Here is an 11,089-nt window from a genome sequence, read left to right as displayed (position 1 = left end):
AAAATTGCATCCGTATCACTTATTTGCATTTGTGTCACGTATAGAAAGTCTAAATTACCCTCTTATAATAAAATCAATCTCTCTCAAACTCCCCGGTCAGATCCGACAAGAAAAAGCTTGCCAACTCTCTTTCCCATTCCTCATCTTCCTCCGCAGCCGCAAAGAAGAGGCTGGTTCCGGCGGAGACCACCGGCGACAGCGACGAGAACGCGGCCGCCCACCGGCGACAGTGACGAGAACGCGAGGCCGTCGGGGCTGTGGTCGACGGCGAGGTTCGGGAGGCAGATCACTACTACAAATGTTGGATTATACAACCCACTTTCTACAACGCTTAACATAAGTGTTGAAGAAACTAGGGATTCTACAACGCTTAACATAAGCGTTGTAGAAACTTAGTGTTTCTACAACGCTTATGACTAAGCGTTGTAGAATCCAGGTGTTTCTACAACGCTTTTAGATAAGCGTTGTAGAATCTAGGTGATTCTACAATGCTTATCTAAAGCGTTGTAGAAGAACTTAAATTTCAGATTTCCCACAACGTTAACAGTATCCGTTGTAGAACCGTCGCCGCGGCACCATGTGATTTTTGCCGCGACGAAACCTTTCTACAACGCAAGATAAAAGCTTTGTAGGAGGATGGACCTCGCCACGGCACGATTTAAACTTCGCCGCGGCGAAGCTTTCTACAACGCTTTTTTAAAGCGTTGTAGAATCCATTCGCCGCGGCGATAGTCATCTCTCGCCGCGGCGAAATAATCTCGCCGCGGCTAGAAATATACTCCGCCGCGGCGAGAAGGATACCGTGGCCAAGCAGTTTTTTATGAAACTGCCTCACCGCGGCGATGAAGGAATCCCGCCGCGGCGAGTTGATCCTACAAAACTGCCTCGCCGCGGCGATGAAGGAATCCCACTGCGGCGAGTTGATCCTACAACGGTTATAAAATCCGTTGTAGGATCATTTCGCCGCGGTGAAGTTTTTAGGTTTTCACTATATAAACCCATTTTCAGTTTTTTTTCTCATTCTCCTCAAAATACAAACGCGAGACAACCATTTCGGCCGAGTCTGACTTGATTTTCTCTTCCAAATTTCCTCGCCACGTCCTCGCCGCCCCGATTTCTCACCGTCGCCTTGTCCTCGCCGCCATTCTTCCTCGCCACGTCATCGCCGCCCAACTCTCTCGTGCCTCTCTCTCTCTCGCCGCCTCTCACTCTCTCTTTAACATAGTAAGGTATGATTTTCTAAGTTTTTAAGGTGGTTATTGATTTAATTTCGTGTTGTTGATATGGATTTCATGTTTTTGAATATGGATTTCATGTTAATTTCCCGAGTTGCATGTTGTGGTTATTGATTTAACAAAATTAGGGTTATTGATTTAAGGTGGTTATTGATTTAACAAAATTAGGGTTTTTTTATTTTATTATGAATGAATTTGAGTTAGAATGAATTTGAGTTAGAATTTGTGTTAGAATGAATTTGAGTTAGAATTTGTGTTAGAATGAATTTGAGTTAGAATTTGTGTTAGAATAGAATTGTTTATGAATTTGATATTGTTATGTTTAAATGAAGTTGGAATTGATATAGAATTTGTGATTGTTGTGACATTGTTAGTATTTAAAATGGTTATGTTGATTGTAGATGTCGAGATTGAATTTTTTATGATTATGCCTTGTGAAGGTGAAAAATGGTTCGAACAAAAAATCAGGCGGGCGCTACGGCTCCGAGCTCTTCCAAAGGTCCTAGTAAAAGTAAAGGTAAGCGAGCTCGTCAACCGTCCCCTGAAGCGGATTATAACACAAGTATCTTCACTAGCAAGGCCGCGGAGGATCGTTACGACAAAATCTCGTCGTGCAGTGTGATCCCTGAGCGGGGATTCAATGTGAGCTCTAACACCGATATAGGAGTGTCAATCCGCAACAGTATTCAAGGTCATGACTGGGTGAAGTATTGTGCCGTTCCCGAGTTCGAGGCGAACTTAAACTTCGTGTACGAATTCTACGCAAACTTACCAGATCACAATGGAGATGTTGTGACGGTCCGAGGTAGACCGGTCAATGTGAGCGTCGAAGCGATCAACGATTTGTTTGGGACCCCAGATGTGCCTTTCGAGAATGAAGGCTATCGGGAATGGTTGAGAACTTGCAGCCACGAGGAGATGACGAGGTTACTGTGCATTCCAGGAGATGATTGGGTCCTTGAAAAAAGGAAAAAGGGTACTCAAGCGTGACCAACTCACCAGGATTGCTAAAGCTTGGATTTACTTTGTTTGCGCTCGCCTCTTTCCGATCAAGCACTTCACCACTCTTGACGAGGGTCGTATCCAGGTGTTGTTCTGCATCATAAAAGGTCATTCTATCAACGTCGGTTGATTCATCTACAATTGGATAAAGAGTCTAGACTATACTAATGAACGACACGGTTTGCCATATCCGTCGATCATTACCGGCCTTTGTACAAACGCGGGGGTAGGACGCTCGAAAAGGGATACGATCAAGGGTCCTATGGGGCCTATTACGAATAACATCATCGATCGCTACAAGATTAGGGAGGAACCACAAGCGGAGGAAGATGAGGAAGAGGAGGAAGAAGAGGGACCACCAGTCAACGAGCCTCGATTGTTCTTACCAGCACCTCGGGTAGTCGACTCCGCCACCATCGACTACATAGCTCAATGCTCCAACTATCTCGTCGGCGGGTTCCAACACACGCAACAGTACATGCACCAACAAGCGGAGTATGACGCCTCTCACATCAACCAACTGAACGATCTCTACTCTCGGTGGGACATCAACCAAGAGAACCATGTGTTATTTCCTCCATATCCTTAATACTCCGACTATCTGTACCCACCACCACAATGGCCACCGCATATGGCACATCCTCAATATCCGGCGCACTCACCACCACCACCACCACCACCGAAAAAACTTTAAATTTTAAATTTAAGACTCGCTTGTTTTGTTTATGCTTCATTTTAAATTTAAATTAAGACTAGCATGGTTTGTTTATGTTTATGGTTATGTTTATGTTTATGTTTAAGACTCGTGTTTTAGTTCATGTGTGTTTGAGACTTGATTAATATTTAAAGATTGTGAAATCTGAATGTGTGATGGTTTTTTATTTGAATGATAATTTTCTTGTTGAAAATCAGGTTTAAAATGGGAAAGAAAGTGAAAATATGTAGGCTGAGGTGATTATATTCTAATCTCGCCGCGGCGATTTACTAAACTCGCCGCGGCGTAGAATCGAGGCGAGGTGGAGGTGGGGCGGGGGCGAGGTGGAGGCGGGGCAGGGGCGAGGTGGAGGCGAGGCTGGGCAATGTGGAGGCGGGGCAGGGGCGAGGTGGAGGCGGGGCTGGGCGATGTGGAGGCGGGGCAAGGGCGAGGTGGAGGCGAGGTGGAGCGGGGCAAGTAAACATCGCCGCGGTGAGAAACTTACCGAGAGCATGCATATTTGAAAACATAGGCTCGCCGCGGCGACATAATTTTCTCGCCGTGGCAAGTTTATCTCGCCGCAACGAAATTGTTAGATAATTCTTCGAAATTGAAGACGTCGAGACTTGAATCACGCATAGGAAAACTTTCCTTATAGTATTTCGAGTACCCCCAAAGTGTCTTAAAGTTTCTGTACAAGAATACCGCAGCATACGACAAGCCTAGTTCGGACTGCACCAAGATAGAGTGAAAATCCGAAAATAAGCAAAGACGATGTTTCTGGATAAGTGTTTTAGGAAGAGAGAAAGTTGGTTCGAAAACCTGTATTGATTACTGAATCCGAAGTCGGATTATATAAGCAATCATACCTGTTCGCGAAGATGTTCGATGAACAGACGCACTGTTTCGGTCGAACTACGGTTATAGTCGCAAACGACACGACCGTTGGCCAAACGATCGTTCGTTTCGAAGCGACGTGACCGTTAGTTCAAACGGTAACAAAAAATAACTACTAAATGAGGAGGCGCGACCATTGGCGAGAATCGCCGCAAGAATCCCGCGGACCGTGCCGTTTCGCCTGGAGGTCGAACTCGCCTGGAGGTCGAGCTCATCTGGGGGGTCGAACTGGAATGACTTCGTCACTTCGTCCAGTCGACCTAGTCACTTCGTCCAAGCGACCTAGTCACTTCGTCCAATCCAGATCGTCACTTTCTCATTCACCTTAGTATTTGTTTCATGTGGGACTCTTTCCCACACACAAACTCACTTTCTCAATCAACAACACACTATTTTGTCTTTTAGTGAACAAATTAAATTGAGCTAATTAAAACACCTATTTAATGTTACTCAATTTCCAACAATCCCCCACTTGTTCAGAAAAGTCAAAATAGAATCCATAAAAGAAACAAAGAGTGTTAGTACAGATAAGTATCTTTCGATTTGAACTTGTCCTTAGTATAAGCAACACAAGACTTTATCGGAAATTAGGTAGCTAGGCTTTGAACCTATTTTCCTTGTGATAAAATCGGTGTTACTCAACACACACCCTTTAGTGTTCTTTGCCTATATCACACGCTTAGCACCGTTAATGGCCATGTGCTCATCCTGTCTCGTGAATTTTTCATGAGAGAAACTCCAACTCTCACTTTGGGACGGCACCATCCCAAAATTCACATAGGTGAAGTTCTTACAGTATCTCTGTTACGTATAGATACTTGTCCTCAAGACTGAACTTCATTAAGAGTTAAGAAACTCAACCTCCCGATTGTAACAATCAACATTATTTTATAATGTTACGAATATCCAATTCAATGACTTGTTCATACCCATTGAACCTATGGTTAGTCATTTCCTAACCTTAGGTTGGGTTGCCATCATTGTCAGATCACTACTCAAGGATTTTAAGACTCATACCTCTCGAGGTCGATTTCACCAAATCTCTTGCAAGAGGTTTAGTGAGCGGATCAGCAATATTAAAGCTTGATCTCACATATGTGAGCGAAATGATTCCATCTTTGATCAATTTCCTCACATAGTCATGTCTAAGACTAATATGTCTAGACTTTCCATTATACACTTCACTGTATGCTCTAGCTAAAGTTGATTGACTATCACAATGTATCGACACGGTTGATATATTGTCTATAGCCAATGGAACTTCTAAAAGAAGATCCCTCAACCATTCAGCCTCTTGACCTGCGGAAACAAGAGCCACGAACTCTGATTCCATGGTCGAATGAGTGATACAAGTTTGTTTCTTTGATTTCCAAGAAACTGCCCCACCGGCAAGTGTAAACACCCATCCCGTCGTAGATTTGTTATCTCCGACACTCGATATCCAACTTGCGTCAGTATATCCTTCTAGTACGACAGGAAACTGACCGTATTGAAGTCCAAGATTTTTGGTTTTCAAAAGAAATCCAAAAATTCTCCCAATGGCCTTCCAATGCTCGGTACTTGGAGTGCTAGTAAATCTACTCATTTTACTAACGGCGAATGCTATGTCTGGTCGAGTACATTGCATCAAGTACATAAGACAACCAACAACACTAGCATATTCCAATTGAGCCACAGCCCTTCCATCATTCTTTTCAAGTTTTACACTTGGATCAAATGGGGTGTTCACCTCTTTGAACTTTAAATGTTTGAACTTATCAAGCACTTTTTCAACATAGTGTGATTGACTAAGTTCATAACCCCCACTGGTTCTACGAACCTTGATACCCAAAATAGTATCAACTTGTCTAAGATCTTTCATTTTGAAAGTGGAAGATAGAAACCTCTTCGTTTCTAATATTCCTTTCATCTCATTGCTAATGATCAACATATCATCAACATAGAGACAAAGAAAGATCACAAGGTTACCACGCACCTTTGTGTACAAAAACTTGTCACAAAAGTTAGGAACAAATCCATTCGAAAGTATGACTGAGTCAAACTTTTGATGCCATTGTTTGGGTGCTTGTTTTAATCCATATAAGGATTTAACAAGTTTGCAAATCTTTTGTTCATTACCCGGAAGCACATAACCTTCCGGCTGCTCCATGTAAATCTCCTCATCGAGATCTCCATTTAAGAATGCCGTCTTGACATCTATTTGATGAACATTGAGGTTATACAAAGAAGCCAAGGCAAACAACACTCTAATTGTTGTTGTCCTCGCTACCGGTGCATATGTGTCAAAATAATCAATTCCTTCCCGTTGTCGAAATCCTTTGGCTACTAATCTAGCCTTGTAAGTGTTAAGAGTACCATCACTATGGTACTTCTTTCGGAACACCCATTTACACCCAATAGGTCTCGACCCTTTGGGTAGGTCGACAATCTCCCAAGTATGGTTTGACATAATAGAATCCATTTCATCTTGGATAGCATCCTTCCAAAAGGCGGAGTCACGAGAAGCTATAGCTTCATTATAAGTCTTAGGATCATCTTCAATAAGAAGAATAATAGGAATTTTCAGAGTAAAACTCTCTCTATTTCCTTCTACCAGGTAAAAAGAAATGTGGCGAGAATCTAAATCCTTAGTCTTACAGACTCTTTTGCTTCTCCGAAGTTCAGGTTGTTCTACAACTACCCTAGAAGAAATTTCCTCTCGAGGTGTCGAGCCTGCCTGGAGGTCGAGCTCGCCTTGAGTTTGAGCTCGCCTTGAGGTCGAGCTTGCCTGGAGGTCGAGCTCGCATGGGATTCGAGCTCGCCTTGAGGTCGAGCCTGCCTGGAGGTCGAGCTCGCCTAGTCGAGGTTCTTCATTAGTGGAATTTTGAGATTCTTTTTCTTTCGAGTTAAGATTCTCAAAGAATTCCACATCTCGGGATTCTACTATGACATTAGAGTCTAAGTTTAGAAGTCTATATGCCTTGCTATTCGTAGCATAGCCAACAAAATCACTTCGTATCCCTCGAGGACCCAACTTGGTCCTTTTAGGATCCATGTTTTTGTAGTAGGCTAGATACCCCCACACTTTGAAATACCCAATATTCGGTTTTCGCCCTTTCCATACCTCGTACGGAGATATTTGGGTTTTCTTTAAAGGAATATAGTTTAAAATATGACATGCGGAAAGTAAAGCTTCACCCCATAAACTAAAATGTAATTCAGAATGCATTAACATGGCATTTATCATCTCTTGAAGTGTCCTATTTTTACGTTCGGCTAAACCGTTTTGTTGTGGTGTTCTAGGTGCGGAACATTCATGAACAATACCATTTTCTTCACAAAATGCATTAAAATCACTAGGAAAATATTCACCGCCCCTATCACTTCTAAGGACTTTAATATTAATACCTAATTGATTTTCTACTTCGGCCTTATACACCTTGAAAGCATTAAAAGCATCATCTTTATGCTTCAATAAATACACATATGTAAATCTAGAGCAATCATCAATAAAGGTAATAAAATACCTATTTCCCCCACGGGTTAACATGCCATTAAATTGACATATATCAGAGTGTATAAGATCTAACAACTTAGAATTTCTCTCTACACTATAAAACGGTTTCTTTATCATTTTAGATTTAACACATATTTCACATTTATCTAATTTATCGGATTTGCACGAAATTAAACCACATTTAATTAACCTCTTCATAGTGCTAAAGCCAATATGTGCTAATCTACTATGCCATAAAGAAACAGAATCAAGCATATAAGCAGAAGGAGAAATTTCATTAACAACATTGTCAATAATACAAAGTTTGACCATCCCTTCACTGGAATAGCCTTTGCCAACAAATACACCATTACGGGTCAAGATAAGCTTGCCCGACTCAAACACAGATTTGATCCCCGGTTTGCCAGGAGATCACCACTACCTAGGTTCCTACACATTTCCGGAACATGGAGAACATTGGTCAAAGTGACCGTCTTTCCGGAGGTGAAGTTGAGATCCACGTTTCCAATGCCGACAACTTGAGAGCGATGCTCGTTTCTCATCTGAACCGCTTGTCCATCATTGACTTCATAATAGGTTCATAGGCGACGTGAACGGTAGCACAAGTGTCGTACCACTACCCTTGAACCTTGCCGTTGACCGCCATGAGTTCGCTCAACGTAGCGACTATGTTAGTATCGGTCATAGTGGCGTCGACCTCTTTCTCTTCCGTCTTGCGGTGTCGACAATCTCGAGCATAGTGATCGGGTTTGCTACACACATAGCAACCCCCTTTGGACCCCTTGGACCCGGACTTGTTTCCGGACTTGGATTTGCCGGAATGCTTGAATTTCTTCGAGTCCTTCTTGGAACCCAAAATTCCTTCCTTGTCATTCCTCTTCCTCTTGCCATTAGCGCTCACCGCATTGGCCTTGTAAGTACCGCCATCCGTCATCTTCTCTCTCATCCTCGATTCCTCCTCGATTCGAAGATGTTTCTGGATTTGTTCCAAAGAGAAGTCCTCGGTGTTGTGAAGAAGTTTCTTCCGATAGCCTTTCCATGAATTGGGCAACTTCGCAATAATCGCACCAACTTGGAAAGACTCCGGAACATCTATCTTCACAGTCCTTAATTTGTTGACTATAACTTGCAATTCATGAACTTGAGCAAGTATAGGCTTGTCATCAAACATCTTGAAATCAAAGTAACTCGAGACAAGGAACTTTTTGGTACCTTCTTCTTCCGCCTTGAACTTGTACTCGAGAGCCTTCCATATCTCGACCGCCGATGGATTGTCGGTGTAGAGATCGTAGAGTCGATCTGACAATGTGTTCAGAATGTGACCTCGGCACAGCAGCTCGTCCTCTTGACGCTTCTTCCGGTCCGCCTTGAGTTCGTCATCATCATTGTCCGTTGGCTCCGGGATGGGCTCCAACGTCGGGTCGAGCACGTAGAAGATCTTCATGGCGGTGAGGAAGAAATGCATCTTGTCCTGCCAGCGGGTGAAATTGGTGCCGTCGAAGCGGTCCAACTTGACGAAGTCCTGGTTCATCACTTTCAGACTCGAAACAGACGCCTCGGTAGCCATAGCACAAGATACTATAAGATTGTTAGATAATTCTTCGAAATTGAAGACTTCGAGGCTTGAATCACGCATAGGAACACTTTCCTTATAGTATTTCGAGTACCCCCAAAGTGTCTTAAGCTTTCTGTACAAGAATACCGCAGGATACGACAAGTCTAGTTCGGACTGCACCAAGACAGAGTGAAAATCCGAAAATAAGCAAAGACGATGTTTCTGGATAAGTGTTTTAGGAAGAGAGAAAGTTGGCTCGAAAACCTGTATTGATTACTGAATCCGAAGTCGGATTATATAAGCAATCGTACCTGTTCACGAAGATGCTCGATGAACAGACGCACTGTCTCGGTCAAACTACGGTTATAGTCGCAAACGACACGACCGTTGGCCAAACCATCATTCGTTTCGAAGCGACGTGACCGTTAGTTCGAACGGTAACAAAAAATAACTACTAAATGAGGAGGCGCGACCGTTGGCGAGAATCGCCGCAAGAATCCCGCGGACTGTGCCGTTTCGCCTGGAGGTCGAGCTCACCTGGGGGGTCGAACTGGAATGACTTCGTCACTTCGTCCAGTCGACCTAGTCACTTCGTCCAAGCGACCTAGTCACTTCGTCCAATCCAGATCATCACTTTCTCATTCACTTTAGTATTTATTCCATGTGGGACTCTTTCCCACACACAAACTCACTTTCTCAATCAACAACACACTATTTTGTCTTTTAGTGAACAAATTAAATTGAGCTAATTAAAACACCTATTTAATGTTACTCAATTTCCAACAGAAATTACATAATCGCCGCGGCGAGAGGTCCTACAACGCTTTTTAAGCGTTGTAGAAACTTCTCACCACGGCGGACAACATACATAGCCGCGGCAAGAGTCTAGAAATGATATTTTAAATTTAAACACTATAGAAATATTGTCCATAAGTGAATAACATAAAATCCAAAATGAAAATACATTGTTAACTATTCTAAATCAAACAAAAATAGGATCTATATCCTTACGAAGTAGATGAGAAACATCGTCATCATCAAAATCATCCATCTCTTGATCAATAGGAGGTAATCCCGATGTGAACGGTGGAATGCTAGACATGTCTTCGTCTTCTTCATCATTACCATTTCTCGCTTTCATATGAACTACTAACGATAACTCTGGATTGGCTGGATCCGAAACATAAAACACTTGAATTGCTTGCGAAGCCAAAATAAATGAATCATTCTCGTAGCCAATCCGTCTAAAGTCGACAACTGTAACTCCGTCATTATCAACTTTAACATGATTATTATCTGCCCATTTGCACTTGAATAAAGCGACTCGCAACCCGCAATAATCAAGTTCCCAAATGTCTTCAATGTATCCATAATAGTTCATAAAAGCATGTTTTGGATTCTTATCTTTGGCCGACGAAACATGTAATGCTTCGGCAAACAATGTAACACCACTATTTTGAACGGGATGCTTGTTGTCTCTCTCTCTTGTGTAAAATGTAAAACAATTAATAGACCAAGCAGTGTACCTTGTAACCATTGAGGAAGGCCCGCTAGATAGTTTACTCAATGTAGATGAATGTCCTGCCTCTTTAAATAATCGTTTTCCAAGCCAGTTCTGAAACAAACTGTTGTGCTCTTCTTGTAACCATTTTTCATTTATGCCTTTCTTTGGATTATTCACTCTCAACTCATTCAAATGAATATCCACAAATGGCGTGACCTCAGAAACGTTGTGTAGCACATGGAGACCGGCTTGCTCCCATTCTTTTCGGTTGACACTCGAATAGGTACCTATAAATAAAAACATACTTAAACAAGAACGCTCATAATTTAAAGTAACAAATAAAGTGTCAAAAACATACATGTAGGTAGAGCTTTTGAATCAAAATTGGTGTTTTTGGGTACCCCAATTTCATCTGCTTTAGCTAAATACTCAGAACAAAACTCAACCGACTCTTCTGCTATGTAATTTTCAACTATGCTTCCTTCGGGCCTATTGTAGTTCTTCACGTATCTTTTCAACACTTTCATGTAACGTTCAATTTGAAACATCCACCGTAAAAATACGGGCCCGCATAATTTCATTTCACGTACCAAGTGGACGGTTAAATGAACCATGATGTCGAAAAACGAAGGTGGAAAGAACTTTTCGAGCAAGCAGAGAGTTTTCACCAATTCTGACTGTATTAAATCTAGGCGAGTAGGATCGA

The sequence above is a fragment of the Urtica dioica genome, chromosome 10, assembly GCF_054948205.1.
Source record: "Urtica dioica subsp. dioica isolate 48M chromosome 10, U.dioica_male_clone48M_v1_H2, whole genome shotgun sequence".
Taxonomy (NCBI): domain Eukaryota; kingdom Viridiplantae; phylum Streptophyta; class Magnoliopsida; order Rosales; family Urticaceae; genus Urtica; species Urtica dioica.
This window is presented reverse-complemented; position numbering follows the sequence as displayed.